The following is an 18,564-nucleotide window of genomic DNA, read 5'->3' on the forward strand; positions in this document are numbered from 1 at the left end:
GGTGGTTTTGGTAATTTATGTCAACATATCTCTTGTTGGACTAATACTTTTATCTAGTATATCTCAGATAAGTCCAACAATGGAGTGGCATGGACAAGAGGATGTGGAACCCCTTCAAGATGCTAAGGACAAAGGATTGGCTCAAGCTCTAAAGCTCAAGACTCTACATTTTACTTTTAGTGATCCAAGATCACATTGAGTCCATAGGAAAGCCAATACTATTAAAATTGGATGAGATGTTGCTTAATGGCTTGCTTGCTCTCATGATGCTTGATGATATTCTCCAAAGCCCTTAATCGCTTTCTCACAATCCACATTTGTCCCAAACCAAAAGTCAAAATCGGCCCCACCGATTTGATCCATCCGGCCCCACCGAGTTCATTTGACATAGCCACTACCAGCAACCTTAGTCACTTCGGTCTAACCGATACGGATCTCAAACTCACCAAGATGGGATTGCAAACTCTCTGTTTCCCTTCGTAACATTTAGGTCTAACCGAGATAAACCGATCGGTCACACCGGGTTCGCAATGCAAACTCCCTATTTCCCTTTCGTAACATTTTGGTCCCACCGAGATGAGCGAATCGGTCCCACCGAGTTTGGCTGACTAACTCTCTGGTTAGCTTATTACCAAAGTCAGTCCCACCGTGTAATCGGTCTCACTGAGGTTACGTTATGCCCTAACCCTAATAGAATCGGTCCCATCGAGTTGACATGTCGGTCCCACCGAAATTCCTAACGCTCACATTATGAACTAAATCGGTCCGACCGAGTTTTCTGATTCGGTCCCACCGAGTTTGGTAAATTGTGTGTAATGGTTAGATTTTGTGTGGAGGCTATATATACCCCTCCACCCTCTCCTCATTCATTCAGAAAGCCATCAGAACGTGCCTACACTTCGAGCATTCATTTTTTGAGAGAGAACCACCTACTCATGTGTTGAGACCAAGATATTCCAATCCAACCATATGAATCTTGATCTCTAGCCTTCCCCAAGTTGCTTTCCACTCAAATCATCTTTCCACCAAATCAAATCCTATGAGAGAGAGTTGAGTGTTGGGGAGACTATGAAAGTGCGTTATATCGACTAGAGGGGGGTGAATAGGAGATTTTCATGAATTCTTCACTAAGGAATTTTCTTGTGAGGAAAATCCTAAGAGAAGAAATACTTGCAGCGGAATAAGTACTCAGAAGTAAACATTACATAACACAAGCATAGTCATCATGATGAAATGAAGACAAGCACAGAGTACAGAAAGCGTAAACACAGGATAGCACAATAAAGAAGACGGACAGTCTGAAGAAATTGAACTGAGGAAATTGAGAAAGTCTTCAGTCAAAGTCTTCAAACAGATATGAACAGGCACACAACAACAGACATGAGGAAATGAAAGAGATGAGGAGATAGAACCAGTGAGCTCGGTGAAGACAATGATTTGGTAGACCAGTTCCAACTACTGTCTCAGTTGTACATCTGGTTGGAGCGGCTGAGTATTTAAACTCGAGGACACCCAGTCCCGGACACATAGTCCTCACCGTATTCTCCTTGAGCTGAAGTCACACAGACCTCGCCCAATCACTCGTGGTAAGTCTTCAGGTGACTTCCGAACCTTCACAAACTCGGTCACTCGGCGATCAATAATTCCTCTTGGATGCTCTAGACCTTGACGCCTAACCGTCTGGAAGAAGCATAGTCTTCAAAGGTAACAAGCGTCAGATCCACGCAGGATCAATCTCTTCAGTGATGCTCAATCACTTTGGGGTTTTGAAGGTTTGGGTTTTTGGTTTTCCTCACTTGATGATTTTCTCTCAAAGTCCTCGGAGGATGGGATGCTCTCAAATGACAAGTGTCAGTTCTCTCGGAGCAGCCAACCAACTAGTGGTTTTAGAGGGCGGCTATTTATAGCCTAGGGAGCGACCCGAGAAGATAAGACATAAATGCCCTTGTCTGATATGACCGTTAGGTGGTAGGATATTTTGGGACAGCTGGCGCGTAGCACAGCAACGGTCGGAATTTTGACTATCAAATTCCTCAGGGCTATCATGTTCCTCACTGTGTAGGCAATTCACACTGGCGAATTCCTAACTCCTCAGTCAGAACAAATTCCTCAAAGACCAGAAGAACTTCGTCTCTGTCACTGAAGAATATGACTGAACTGTATGAGATTTCCAATGGCTTCACTCGAAGGGATTGGTAGGTGTAGGATTTTGAGTTGAGCATCACATGGCAAATTTTCCTTAGTATTTCCTCGACCCCCTTTAACAGTACGGTGTTTCCTATGACTCAAGAAAGAGAAAATGAAACTATAAAAACAAAAGTCTTCACGCTTCATGTTCCTCGAATGATTACCAAGTCTTCAAGGTCACACCAATTTCTTCACTTTCAAAGTCTTCAAAAAGTCTTCAAAAATCCAAAGTCTTCAGTCGAAGAACTTCATTTTTGGGGCTCGACTTTCTCTGTAAATATCAAACTCCTCATAGACTTATAGACCTGTGTACACTAACAAACGCATCAGTCCCTTTACCTATAAGTCTTCAATACACCAAAATCACTAAGGGGCACTAGATGCACTTACAATCTCCCCCTTTTTGGTGATTGATGACAATATAGGTTAAGTTTTCAACGGGGATAAACATATGAAGTGTAAATACTGATATTGAGGAATTTGATTGCAAGATATAGAAGAACTCCCCCTGAAGATGTGCGTATTGAGTAATTTGCTTTTGAAGCATTGCACACTTGACGAGTATAATCATGGAGATCTCCCCCTATATCTTGTAATTCATACACGCATTTGACATATAATATGAAGAATTTGAAATGCATGATGAAATATGGTGACTGATGTAATTCAGCATGCGTGTATTAACATTAATGAGGAATAAGCATGCAGAAGAACACAACAAAAGTATCAGGCCACCATAGTGTTTAATATTACAACTCGATCCAGCAAAGTCATCAAAAGAACGAGAGTTGTAACTTAGAAAAAAACGCCCATATAAGATAGACCCGCTTGAAGACTAACTCAAGTTTCTCCCCCTTTGTCATTGAATGACCAAAAGGGTTCAAACTTAGGACTAACGCCCCCTGAAGAATATCATGATGATGGAGGAGCGCCAGTGTTGTCCGGGTCTTGAGTCATTGTAGGGCCTGCTACAGTGTCGTCCAAGTCTTCGTACTCGTCCATGTCACGCGATGAAGAATATGAACTGGCGACCAAGGGAGGAACCTTGACCTTCTTGAGTTTCTTTGGTGGAGGAGCAGACCAGTCAAAGTCTTCCTTGAAGCCCATTTACTTTAGATCTTCTTCACCATATAGATGTGACAGAATAGCCCAGGTGCGATCAAACACTTCATGGAGGTAGTAATGGTTTTTCTTCACTGCATTATGTGTAGAAGTCATCTTCTGAAGAATAGAGCCAAACTGACGCTTAACCCATCTGTGGTTTCGATCCACCTTCTGGTGAAGACTTATAAGCAGTTCACGGTTAGTCATCACACGAGGAGCATTAGCTTGAGGACTTGACTTGGTAGCATTGGAAATAGAATCATGAGTGGCAAAGTCATCATTGGTGGAGTAAGATGCAGCTTTGCGGAACTGACCATCCAATGGATGAATGCCTTCATCGATTACGGCTGGTGACTTGCCCTCCTCATCAGATGAGGAAATTGTCCGCTTGAGGACTTCAATAGGGGGCAAGTAGCTGAGGTGATTCTGAAAATCAGCCTTGGAGTTGAGTGAAGACCTTGTTCTGAGGAATCTCATGATCCATGACGCGTAAGGCTTCAGATCAAATGTGAAAGTGCAACATTGGCCAGAGTCCTCATGAAGAAATCATGATAGTTTATGGGGATGCCATGCATTATGTTGAAAAGCATATTCTTCATCATCCCTATAACTTCTTCATCGGATGAGTCATGGCCTTTGATAGGACTCATGGTCTTCGTCAGAATGCGGTAGATGGTTCTAGGCACATAGAGTAATTCCTTCAGGAGGAATTTGGTCCTTGGGGTTTGACCAGGCTTCAGCGGCTTCATGAGCACTTGCATATAGTGAGCAGTGAGTCCAGGCTCATCATAGAGACAACAAGCACCGTCAGGTGGAGGACTGATTGGCAAGGCATGAAGCAATTCAGAGGCAGGTGCCTTGTAATGAGTGTTTTCTGTCATCCAATCCAACAGACATGAGTTGACGTTAGCAGCATCACCTGTGATATGCAGAGTTGCGTAGAACTGAAGAATAAGCTCTTCATTCCAATCAACTATGTCAGAGCAGAAGTTGAGCAAGCCTGCAGCATGAAGCATGCTGAGGACTTGAGAGAAGCATGACATAGATTCCATGTCCACATGAGGAATATGCTCGTGATCGAAGACTTTGTCCTTGTTGAAAATAAGTGAGGAATAGAAGTTGGCCTGGCTGGCAGTCCAGAAGCGCTTCCATCTAAGACGAGCATTGTCATAGGGGTTGAATTTAGTGAAGAACATGTGCTCGTCGAAGAAATCATCAGCCTTGAATTTTTGCTTCTTTGAGAAGGGATCCTTTGGCTTGGGCTGAGGAGTGTCAGTCAATTGCATCACCACTTCAGGAATTGCAATCTCAGGTTCCTCGTGCTGAGGAATTTCAGGCTCTTCTGCAGCTTCAGCCTGGTTCTTCATTTCCTCATTGACATTTTCTTCAGCACTAGTGGCTGGAATTTCTTCATGAACAGTTGGGGTTGCATGAGGTTCTTCAGATCCAGTTTGCACTTCAGCAGCAGCAGGGGACTGAGGAATTTCTTGGAGCGGAGTGAACATTGGAGAGTTGGGGTGCTGACTGTCCCAAAACTCATCATTGAGCACAGGAGTGGTACAACCAATGTCCACATCCTCATCTTCCATTTCTTCTTCGGAGCTGAAGAATTTGATGAAGTTGATGCCTTCCTTTTCTTCACAGCTGCACGCTCGGCAGCCTTGGTCTTCTTCGCATCTGATGCAGATGGAAGGATCGGAGCTGGTGTAGGCGCAGGAGGTGCAGAGGACTTGGGTTCAGTTTCTTCAAGCGCAACTGATGCAGTTGCCCTGACTTCTTTACTTTCTTCAGGCGCACCACTAGTGGATGCCCTAGCAATTTCTTTAGCGGCTGGAATGGAGTCATCAGCCATGGTACTCTCATTTTCTTCAGCAGCCTGATTGTCATCAGCGGTGCTAGCATGTTCTTCAGTAGGCTGAGCAGATGCTTCTGCCTGAGTAACTTCAATGTGCACAGGAGGAGCAACACTTGAAGTGAATTTCTTCGTCAGATTGACGAACCGCACCTTGGCGCCCTTCCAATCAGCATAGTAGCAATCAAATTCATCACTCAATTGCTTGATTTCAGCTTGCAAAGCAATGAGCTGATCAGGGGAGAGAGTGAGGACATTGTCCTTGAGGTAGCGCTGCTTCTTGTATTGCACTTTCTTTAGCTTTGTGCCTTGTTCAAATTACCACTTTTCTTCCTCAAAAAAGGCATCCGACCATGACTCTGGCCAGGATTGAGGTTCATCTCCGGGAAAGGCGTGTTAGGGTCCTTGTGCCATAGGTCAATGTAATCGAGGATCAACTTTGGATCCAACATTAGTGGCACATTGCTGCCTTTGGCTCTAGCGGCCCCGGCTTTCCCGTCTCTGATGATTTCGGCAAGTTCTTCATCACCAGCCTCATCATCATCAGAGGGCACTTGGAATGCGACCTGCTTCTTGTGAGGACTTGGTCGAAGGCCTCGTCTAGCAGTGGCCTTTTTCTTTAGCAGAGAGGGGCCAGCTGAAGATTTTGGTGTAGCTGAGGAACTTGTAGATGCTCCTGAGGCAATTGAGATGCCTTGGGTCCATTGGCATGTGGCGAGATGCACAGGTGCCGAGGATCTGGTCGGAGCAGATGAAGACTTTGTCGGAGGAGCTGAAGAGTTTGGAGGAGGAGGAGCAGACTGAGGAATTGGCCGTGAGGGCTTTGAAGAATCTGGCCTTGAGGGCATTGCTGAGGAGCTTGGCCGTGAGGGCATTGAGGGAGAAGTGCTTAACTTATGAGCAGGCTTCTTAGGCATCACCTTCTTCGGCTGACTAGCAGAGGCCTCAGCAGAGGCAGAAGTAGCAGAGTCTGCATTGAATTTCTTCACTGCTTCTTTTGCTTGCTTGGCCAGTTTGGCCTGGCGCTTTGCCCATTCATTAGCATAGTCCTCACCATGCTTGAGGCTGGTGGGATCCTGCCACTTGGCCTGGTGCCAATGGAGGTCTTGAGCATGGAGGGTTGAGCGCAAATTTCTTCATATACTTGGGAGTAACATACCTGAACTCCCTCCATTCTCGTGCCCATCTCCTCTCTATCCGTTGTATGTGCACCTTGCGCTGATTCTTGTCCTCCTTGCCAAACTTGGCCTCATCAGGAGTGCAGTATCCAGCATAAATTTCCTCAGAGATTTCAAATGCAGTGTTGACCTCGGGCCTCTTTCCTCCCTTCTGTGGCTTCTTATCAGCCATTTTCTCCAACTGAGGAATATGAACAACTGAGGTTTCTGAAGAGGTGTGCAACTTTTCTTTGAGGAACGATGCAAATGAGTTAAGTTGATGAGAACCTAGTGATTCAGCAGCAGACATTTGTACCTGTGAACAGAGTATAGTTGTGAGGAATTTGGAGAGGTCATATGCGTTCTCAGAAGGTTTTTCAAAAATGAATAGGTTTGAGGAATTTGACTAGATGACTCTTGAGGAATTTCACTAAGCGTTCTTTGTCTTAGGTTCCAGAGTTGTATAGATCGAAAATCCATACAACTGAGGAATCTTGAAGAAAAACATTGCTTATAGAAACGAATCAAGAGCCAATGACATGTGAGGTGTTCATGTGTGTGAAGATTTGAAGAATAAACACCTTTGAAGATTTTCAAGAATCAAAAGAGGGTAGTAAAAGTAACTTTTAATTACCCGAGATGAAGAACACGACGAACTGAGAAGTGTAGATGTGAAGTTCGTCAGGTCAGATCTTCCACGCCCTAACTTGGCAGAGGAAGACGGCTACGGCAGCGGCGGAGTGAAGAAATCCGCAACCGATGCGAGTACGACGGTGATGAGGTCGAGCAATGAAGCTCTTCCTCACCTAAGACGATGAAGTAGTGGCGGCGCTAGGGTTTAGGGAAGCTCGAGCGGGAGTGAGAGCGAGGGGAGTAAAAAGTGACGTGAGGAAGAGGCAGGGGTATTTATAGTGGAAGTGAAAAACTGTACGCCCGAAGATTTTGGATGAACGTGCCCCTGGCCCTTCTCATTCACTTGACAAGTGTCACCCATGTACTGAGAGGTGACGATCGTGTAGGATCATGGGTGAATGGATAAGTATTGTCATGGGATGCAGAACGGTTTGAGCGGCAAATGCCGAAAATTCAGATCAGATATATTAAAATTTCCATTCGCAATTTCTTCAGCTGTCAAGGACACAATGAAGATTTTGAACGAGTTTCATATAGAACGCACATGAAGAATTTGTGAATAGACTAGGTTGAGTTTAGCATAGAGGGGGAAGGGTCCGATCACATTCACTTAGCAAAAGAAATCAACTTGAAGAATTAGCAATAAGTGAATGCTGTAGAGGACATAAAACGCATACATATATTTTCAAATGAAGAACAACACCGGAAAGAGTGAAGACAATGCAAAGTTGAAGAATTTAAAAAACTGAGGAATTTCAAAAATGAAGAAAAACTCAAATTGAAGGTTTTTAACATTGGTTGGTGGCGTGACCCACCGTATAAGAAAGCTGATTTCAGACACCGCGTACAATTGTCGTAGGGCTCTGAGAATCAATTTCTTCATTAATTTCTTCACACTTAGAGGGTTTGTCTTCATTGATTGAAGAAAAACGTTACTTCGTGTGTTGCGCATCTAAGTCATCAAGTCAGCATAAGTGTTAGGATGTGTGTCCATTTCGGAGAACATTCGAAGATTCTAGGATATTTAGCTCACACCGCAACTTGCTAAATCTCTTATCATCCAAGGGCTTAGTGAAGATATCGGCCAGCTGATCTTCAGTGCTTGCGTGGTCGATGGAGATGTCTCCTTTCAACACATGATCACGAAGAAAATGATGACGAATCTGGATGTGCTTGGTCTTTGAGTGCTGAACTAGGTTATGAGCAATCTTGATAGCACTCTCATTGTTGCAGTAGAGAGGCACATTCTTCACGTTGATGCCATAGTCCTTGAGCGTTTGCTTCATCCAAAGTAATTGAGCATAGCACGATCCGGCAGCAATGTACTCATCTTCTGCAGTTGAGAGTGATACACAGTTCTGTTTCTTCGAGGGCCAACAAACCAAAGATCGTCCGAGGAAATGGCATGTGCCTGACATTGACTTGCGGTCCATGCAATCGCCAGCATAGTCAGAGTCTAAATATCCAATGAGATCAAATGAAGAGCCCTTGGGATACCATAATCCAAGTGTTGGTGTGTGAGCTAGATATCGAAGAATATGCTTCACAGCCTTATGGTGTGATTCCTTGGGTGTAGCTTGAAATCGGGCACACATGCAAACACTAAGCATAATATCCGGCCTAGATGCACACAGATACAATAAAGAGCCAATCATGGAGCGGTATACCTTTTGATCGAAGTCTTTACCAGTTTCATGGGTGCATAGATGTCCATTTGTGGGCATTGGAATTTTGACCCCTTTGCAATCTTGCATGCCGAATTTTCGCAGTACGCCCTTGAGGTATTTATCCTGAGATATGAATATCCCATTGCGCTATTGACGAATTTGAAGACCTAAAAAGAATTTCAACTCTCCAATCATAGACATTTGTTATTCTTCACTCATCATATAGGAAAATTCATCACTATAACGTTGATTAGTACCTATCGGAACCACGCCAAAAACATCTGTGTCTCCAATTGCGTTTGCACACTTCAATCCCATCCCTTTACTTTCTTGCAAATTTCATGCTTTACTTTCCGCTGCTGATATACTCTTTGCATGCTTGCTTTATTTGTATTGTGTATGCTTGAAATTGTGTTAATCTATCACCTCAACTTGAAAAACTGCAGACTTTATTTGTTGAGGGTCTAATCCTCCTCTAGATACCTCTTTTCGATCCTTTCAAAAGAGCCTAAGCTTGGGGATGCCCAAGGCACCCCAAGGTAATATTCAAGGACTCCCAAGCAACTAAGCTTGGGTATGCCCTGGAAGGCATACCCTCTTTCTTCTAATGATCATAGGTAATTTTACTTGGAGCTATATTTTTATTCGTCACATGATATGCGTACATCTTGGAGCATCGTGTGACTTTTTATTTTTCTTTTAATAAATGCACGATGCTGGTATGAGATAGTCCTTGGTTGATTTATAGAATTCTCTTTGCACTTCACTTATATCTTTTGAGTATGGCTTTATAGAATGCTTCATGTGCTTCACTTATATCATTTGAAGTTTGGATTGCCTGTTTCCCTACACATAGAAAACCGCCATTTGTAGAATGCTCTTTTGCTTCATTTATATTTGTTAGAGCGTGGACATATCTTTTGTAGAAAGAATTAAATTCTCTTGCTTCACTTATATCTATTTAGAGAGTTGACAGGAATGGGTCATTCACATGGTTAGTCATAAAATCCTACATAAAACTTGTAGATCACTGAATGTGATATGTTTGATTATGTTGCAATAGTTTTGCGATATAAAGATGGTGATATTAGAATCATGCAACTGAGTAATTTTGGACTGGTAAGAATACTTGTGTTAAAGTTTGTGATTCTCGTAGCATGCACGTATGGTGAACCATTATGTAACGAAGTTGGAGCATGAGGTATTTATTGATTCTCTTCCTTATGAGTGGCGGTCGGGGACGAGCGATGGTATTTTCCTACCTATCTATCTCCCTAGGAGGCGTAGTACTTTGTTTCAATAGCTAATAGACTTTTGCAATAAGTATGTGAGTTCTTTATGACTAATGTTGAGTCCATGGATTATACGCACTCTCACCCTTCCATCATTGCTAGCCTCTTCGGTACCGTGCATTGCCCTTTCTCATCTCGAGAGTTAGTGCAAACTTTGCCGGTGCATCCAAACCCCATGCTACGATACGCTCTATCACACATAAGCCTCCTTATATCTTCCTCAAAACAGCCACCATACCTACCTATCATGTCATTTCCATAGCCATTTCGAGATATATTGCTATGCAACTTCCATCATCATCATATATATGACTTGAGCATTCATTGTCATATTGCTTTGCATGATCGTAAGATATCTAGCATGATGTTTTCATGGCTTGTCCGTTTTTTGATATCTTTGCTATGCTAGATCATTACACATCCTGGTACACTGCCAGAGCCATTCATATAGAGTCATACTTTGTTCTAGATATCGAGTTGTAATATTGATTTGCAAGTAAATAAAAGTGTGGTGATCATAATCATTAGAGCATTGCCACTACGACGAAAGGATGATGGAGACTATGATTCCCCCACAAGTCGGGATGAGACTCCGGACAAAAAATAAATAAAAATACAAAAGAAGGCCAAAAAAGAGAGAGACCAAAAAAACAAAAAAATGAGAGAAAAAGATAGAAGGAGCAATGATACTATCCTTTTAGCACACTTGTGCTTCAGAGTAGCACCGTGGTCTTCATATAGAGAGTCTCTTGAGCTATCACTTTCATATACTAGTGAGAATTTTCATTATGAAACTTCGCTTGTATATTCTGATGATGGGCTTACTCAAATGCCTGAGGTCTTCATGAGCAAGAAAGTTGGATGAACACCCACTTAGTTTCAGTTTGAGATTTCATACACTCATAGCTCTAGTGCATCTGTTGCATGACAATCTCTACTCCTCGCATTGACATCAATTGATTGGCATCTCCATATCCCTTTGATTAGCCGCGTCGATGTGAGACTTTCTCCCTTTTTTGTCTTCTTCACCCAACCTCCACCATCATATTCTATTCCACCTATAGTGCTATATCCATGGCTCACGCTCATTTATTGCGTGAAAGTTGAAAAGGCTTGAGAACATTAAAAGTATGAAACAATTGCTTGGCTTGTCATCGGGGTTGTGCATGATGAAATACTTTGTGTGGTGAATATGGAGCATAGCCAGACTATATGATTTTTTAGGGATAAATTTCTTTGTCCATGTTATTTTGAGAAGACATAATTGCTTTATTAGTATGTTTGAAGTATTATTGTCTTAATGTCAAATGATCGAATATTGCATTGAATCACTCGTGCCTTAATATTCATGCCATGATTAGATTATATGATCAAGATTATGCTAGGTAGCATTCCACATCAAAAATTATCTTTTTTATCATTTACCTACTCGAGGACGAGTAGAAATTAAGCTTAGGGATGCGGATACGTCTCTGTTGTATCTATATTTTTTGACTCTTTCATGCAAATATTCTACAACTTTCATCTATTTTGGCAACTTTTTATACTATTTTTGGGACTAACATATTGATCCAGTGCCCATTGCTAGTCCCTGTTTGTTGCATGTTTTTTGTTTCGCAGAAAATCCATATCAAACAAAGTCCAAATGCGATATAAACTTACGGAATTTTTTTAATATATGTGATTTTTGGGAATTGGAATCAATGTGAGACGATGCTTGAGGCCGCGGCAAGGCAGGGGGGGCGCGCCCCAGGTGGTAGGGCCTGTCCTGGGACCTTGTGGCCACCTCGTAAGGCGGTTGGTGCCCTTCTTCGGCCGCAAGAAATCTAATATCCCAATAAAAACCATGTTAAAATTTCAGCCCAATCGTAGTTAGGATATTCGGGAATTTAAGAAACAGTGAAAGGCCAAAATCTAAGAATGAAGAAACAGAAGGAAACAGAGAGAGAGATCCAATCTTGGAGGGGGTCTTGCCCCTCCACCGCCATGGAGGCCATGGACCAGAGGGAAAACCCTTCGCCCATCTAGGGGGTATGTCAAGGAAGAAGAAGAAGGAGGGGGGCTCTCTCCCCCTCTCTCCCAGTGGCGCCGGAACACCGTCGGGGCTATTGATGTCTACTACGCAACTTTATTCTTGTAGACACGTGTTGGGCCTCCAAGCGCAGAGTTTTGTAGGATAGTAGCAATTTTCCTCAAGTGGATGACCTAAGGTTTATCAATCCATGAGAGGTGTAGGATGAAGATGGTCTCTCTCAAATGACCCTGAACCAAATACAAGAAATATCTTGTGTCCCCAACACACCCAATACAATGTCAAATTGTATAGGTGCACTAGTTTGTCGAAGAGATGGTGATAAAAGTGTAATATGGATGGTAGAAATATATTTTTATAATCTGAATAAATAAAAACAACAAGGTAGAAAATAGTAAACGAGCAAAAAAATGGTATTGCAATGCTTGAAAATGAGGCCTAGGATGCATATATACTTTCACTAGTGCAATCTCTCAACAATGCTAACATAGTTGGATCATATAACCATCCCTCAAAGTGCGATGAAGAATCACTCCAAAGTTCCTATCTAGCGGAGAACATAAGACATAATTGTTTGTAGGGTACAAAACCACCACAAAGCTATTCTTACCGTTTGATCTATTCAAGAGTTTGTATTAAAATAACACAAAGTTATTTATTATATAATTAAGACAGAAGACAAATAATCTTTCACGTTCATCCACATAGATTAAATTATCATGTCCATTAATTTCTTATATTAACGGCTGAGATTAAAAGTTCTAACGTTACATACAAATAATGGCATAAGCAAACAATTGGACAGTCACATACAACTATTCTAGGTAAGAGATATATGTGTACTTAATCGCGATGGTCTGATTCACGTCAAAAAAAAAAGAGTCCGATCGGTAGCAATCACGCAAGTACTACTTGAAAAAGGATAAACAAGCGTTGCCGTAAAAAGGAAGGCAAAGGAGGGTCCGGTATGTAGCATGCATGTGATGATGTCACTTTTCAATAAAAAGAAAGGATTAATTTGTATATGTGGCAACAGAGTAGAATAAAGGTCACACGCATGGAATCATGGATGATTAGAAAACTTACTGTGTTTGCATGCGTTCATGTCATGCTGACATCAGCATGTGTACAAATCCATTGGCTACAAGAAAACGTATTACACTTGCATGTGATGATGTCATGCATGTATAAACTAGGAAATCGATTACCACTGAATAGAAGATGTTAAACATATTACTGTGAAGTGGCCGACGGAGAGAATCATGCTTATGAAGATACTTTCAGTTTTATTTAAAAAACAACCATATTTGTATATAAATTTTTGCAATAAGATACAAGAGATAAGTATAAACTATAGAAACTGTTAGCATGAGCATATAAAAATGTAGGTAGTTAAATTAGGAATAAATGTGCATAAAAATATTATAAAGCGGATAAAGAATAGTAAAGTAATTCCGCAAAAAGAAAAATACTAAAGTAGTAAATACAAATATTTAGTATAAACTATAAAAAATGTTAGCATGACCATATAAAAATGCAGGTAGTTAAATTAGGAACAAAATGGCAATAAAAATATTTGAAATTGATAAATAAGAGTAAAGTAGGAAATATAAATATGTGAAAAAACAGTTTACGTAAAAACTACATATATGTATGGACGCATGAAACGTCCGCAAGAAGGGACTTGAATTTCTTAATTAGTAACAAACTGTGCATACAAAAAAAATATTAGGATGGAAAAAGAATAATAATATTTTTATAGGAAATTATGAATAACAAATGAAATATACAACGTGCAAAAGATGAAATGGAAATATATTATTAGATTGGTATTTGCGAACACCTTATTTGGAGAGGCTATATAAATGTCAACTAGAAGGATAAAAGATCAAAGAGGTTTTAAACTTAGAACAAAAAAGTATATGTGTTGGCATGTCAGTGTTAATGATGCATTTCTGCTGCAGTAAAAAAACAAAATATTTATTAGATGTATTGGCATGAGCATGTACATGCATAAGGATATACTAGCTTACACGACGTGCATGACATCAAGTAATACTAATGGTGGGTCAATGTTACCGTGCTTGGTGTGCATGGCATTGTTTCTGTATGTATGAAATGAAGGAACCTGCATGCTATTTGGCAACTATGTAATATGTAGTTTTGATAGTTCGTATGCATGAGTATAAAAGGACAAGCTACAAAAGTAATGTGGAATAGATTAAACGGGGGCATTGTACTGCCCTAGAATCAGCACGTGGAGAGAGTAAACAATATAGTGTTGACATTTAACCATCAGTATTTAAATCTATTCGTTGATTGAAAAGTTCATAAACATTGAATCATGCTACAAATGTGTTGCATTCAAATGGTTAAACTTCTGTCACTAATATATAAAATGTACTCCCTATGTAAACTAATATAAGGCTTTTTAGATCACTATCTAAAAAGTATTGTATTACTTTACATAGGGAGTAACTACCAAGAAACAATACTATGGAATGGTTCAATAAAAAAAGGGTTAAAATTTTGAAGGCTAATTATTAATCGAGTTGAGTTTCTGCTCAAAATATTATAAATTCATGATAGATTAAATTTTTTCTATGAACCATATTTAGGTCAGTAGATGCAATCTCAATAAATGGTAACAATTTAGACGATCAATATGAGGTAAAAAAAGGGAGTCACAATGCTCAAGTAAAATATTGTCAGAGTTAAATATTTAAATGCATGTCAAAATCTAAAATAATATTCATAACCATGTATTGAAAATCTATCCGCGCAAATGCGCGGGTCACTCCACTAGTTCTTTCCATTTGATCTATCCTAGAGTTCGTACTAAAATAACACCAATGCAAATTCACATTTATAATATTCAATCCAACACGAAGAACTTCAAAGAGTGCCCCAAGATTTCTACCGGAGAAACAAAGACAAGAACGTGCATCAACCCCTATGTGAGTTGAGTGCCAAAACATATATCAAGTGAATCAATACAATACCCCATTGTCACCGCAAGTATTCAATTGCAAGACATATATCAAGTGTTCTCAAATCCATAAAAGTACTCAATCCGATAACAACGAAATCTCAAAGGGAAAAACTCAATTCATCACAACAAGACAGAGTGGGGAAACCACCATATGACCCGACTATATTAACAAAGCCCGCGATACATCAAGATCGTGACATCTCAAGAACGAGAGAGAGAGAGAGAGATTAAACACATAGCTACTGGTACAAACCCTCAACCCCGAGGGTGGACTACTCCCTCCTCATCGTGGTGGCCACCGGGATGATGAAGATGGTCACAGGAGATGATTCCCCCTTCGGCAGGGTGCCGGAAAGGGGTCTAGATTGGATCTCGTGGATACAGAGGCCTTGCGACAGTGGAACTTCTGATCTAGGGCTACCCTCAAAGGGTTTTCGAATATTTGAGAATTTATAGGGCGAAGAGGCGGTCCAGGGGGTGCCCGAGGTGGGCAGCATCCACCAGGGCGTGCCTGGGCCTCCTGGCATTCCCTGGTAGGTGCTGCTCCCCTCGAGCAGCCCCCAGGTGCTTCCTTGTCCCACTAGCTTTCTTCTGGCCCAAAAGAAATCTTCCAGGAGTTTCGTTGTGTTTGGATCCATTTGATATGATTTCCTGCGATTTAAAAACCAAGCAAAAAACAACAACTGGCACTGGGCACCGGGTCAATAGGTTAGTCCTAAAAAATGATATAAAGTTGCTATAAAATGATTTTAAAACATCCAAGAATGATAATAAAACAGCATGAATACTTCATAAAATTATAGATACGTTGGAGACATATCAACATCCCCAAGCTTAATTCCTACTCGTCCTCGAGTAGGTAAATGATAAAAGAAATAATTTATGAAGTGTGAATGCTAGCAAAGTGCATAAGTTTGATCAATGATAATTTCAATCAGTTTTCCTAGCATCATAACAACAATTCTTTCTTATAAAACTTCTCATGTTATAGTAGCAACCAATTCACATGTTAAGGTCGAAACAATGAATTCTCTTGAAACTCAACAACCTATGTTCTCAGTCACCAAGCAATTGCAATTCAACTTATTCAGCAAACTCTAAGTAAGAGCTCCACATACTCAACCATCATATAGTCTTCTATGATTGCTAACAATCACCGCATACACATGAGCAAAACTTCTCAACCGCACACACAGAAAGATAGGGGCTTATAATTTCGCCTCCCAACGTATTCACCTTTGGGTGATGTCAATAATAATAACTCATGCTACCCATATTCAGCTGGACATATGTGCCTAGATCTTTCCTCACCACATGATGCTTGCCAAAGGAGAAAAATAAAAAAAGAATAGAGAGAAAAACTTTCACTCTTTGCATAAAAGTAAATACATAAAAGTAAAGATAGGCTCTTCGCATAGGGAAGCAGAGGTTGTCATGCGCTTATTTGTTTCTATGCTCAACCCCTTAGTGAAAAAGAACGTCACGTTATATTGCCCCTTATGATAGCAACTTTATTATGCAGTCTGTCACTTTTATTCTTTGCCATCACAAGTTCGTACAATGCTCAATTTTCTCTTGCACTAAATGATCTAACACTTTTAGAAGCAATTTTTACTGCCTTATTGCACCGATGACAACTTACTTGAAGGATCTTGCTCAATCCTTAGGTAGGTATGGTGGACTCTCAAAACAAGATTTGAGTTTAAGGGTTTTTGGATGCACAAGTAGTATCTCTACTTGGTGCGGAATTTTTGGCTAGCAAAGATAGGGGGCAAGCACCACATGTTGAAGGATCTATGACAATATAACTTCTATGTCAATATGAACAAACATAAATCATTATGTTGTCTTCCTTGTCCAACGTCAACAATTTTGGCATATAATATTTTGACGGGGCTCACAATCACAAAATATTTCCAAGATAGTGTATTTGCATGTGAAAGTTGTCTTCCTTATACTAATTATTCGTGAATTGCTTGTATGACCAATATTGTGATTGTCAAGCTCCAAAAGCTTTCAATTTCTAAACCCAATGTGAAGCCACTACAAGGCATGACATGAACATGTGATTTCAACTTCATGATATTCAATCCATTCAACAATTTACTCATAGGATATAAGTGAAGCACTAGAGCAATTCCATAGAAAAGAGCTTCGTTGATGGCATGTGAATGCCGCTTACCTAGTCTCCTATTTGAGGACTCTATTTTATTTAAAAACTTTTAGGTCAAAGTATTTCACTAAAACAGCAAGCAAAATCAAAATAAAATGACATTCTAAGAATAGCACAACTCATGTGAAGAAGCAAAAACTTATATTCAACCGATACTAACCGATAATTGTTGATGAAGAAAGGTGTGATGCCTACCAGGGCATCCCCAAGCTTGGATGGTTGAGACTTCATGAAATATTATCTTGGGGTGCCTTGGGCATCCCCAAGCTTGAGCTTTTGTGTCTCCTTAATTCTTCTCATATCACGGTCTTCCTAAATCTCAAAAGCTTCATCCAAACAAAACTCAATAAGAACTCGTGAGATAAGTTAGTATAAATCAATGCAAAACCTTATCATTCTCTACTGTAGCAAATCACAAAAAATATTATTCAACATTTCATATTAAATGCCTTTGCATATTTAATACTCATATCCTCAAATAGAATCATTAAACAAGCAAATATATACAAACAATACAAACTTAACAGCAATCTGCCAATACTTCTAGACCTCCAAAAATTATGAAACAAACTACACACTGTAGAAAATTTATCAGAGCTTATTTTGCAAAAAGTTTCAACATTTTATCATATTCTGAATTTTCTAGGGAATTTTTTCAACAGTGGTAAACTTTCTGTTTTCAAAAAGCAACAAGTATACTTGCAAAATAAGCATGGGAAAGGCTATCATTGCCACTTTTATTGAATTAAAAGATGCAAAATATCTATCTATCTATTATATTATTAAAACGATAGAAAACAAACGGTTTAGATGTAATAACAGAAAAAAGGCTCAAAAGAGCGGTTATGATTTGCTAGAAACAAGTAATCACATATCCACATCTCCATATCCCGTATGTATCCTGCCTGCCAAGCAAAGCGATGAGTTGATTTAAAAATAGACAAAACGATGGGTGATAGTCCAAATCTCGTACGCCAGGCTACATATGCCAGCCGGCATGAAATCACTTTAATTAACTAGCCCAGTTTGTCACGCTGCATCAGATTGGATAAGACAAGAGTTAAATGCACGGGCAACAGAAAAAAAGAGAATAAAGAGCATGTAGCGTTCAGAAAATGAAACCATGTACACGGCCATCATTGATACGCCTGACATGCATGGATACATACACATTAAAAAAGCCTTTCAAAATCCCACGGCAAGTGTGATAAGCAATTCCAAACCTATAAAAAAAGCCTTAAAAAGACTATGAAAAGGCCTATATGGAATAAATAAACAATCACATATGACACATACAAGCAGAGTTCAGTTTGGACACGTTACAAAACTAGACCATGCAGCGCACTAGAAAATTAAGTCGCAAGAAGGTTTCTGGAAGGAAAAAACATAAACATGTAAATCTTCTTACCTACAAGAAAATATATACTACAAAGCCTAGGCCCCATACACATAGTATACGTTCATGCACGAGCAGA

This window comes from Triticum dicoccoides, chromosome 7B, assembly GCF_002162155.2.
Source record: "Triticum dicoccoides isolate Atlit2015 ecotype Zavitan chromosome 7B, WEW_v2.0, whole genome shotgun sequence".
NCBI classification, from domain to species: domain Eukaryota; kingdom Viridiplantae; phylum Streptophyta; class Magnoliopsida; order Poales; family Poaceae; genus Triticum; species Triticum dicoccoides.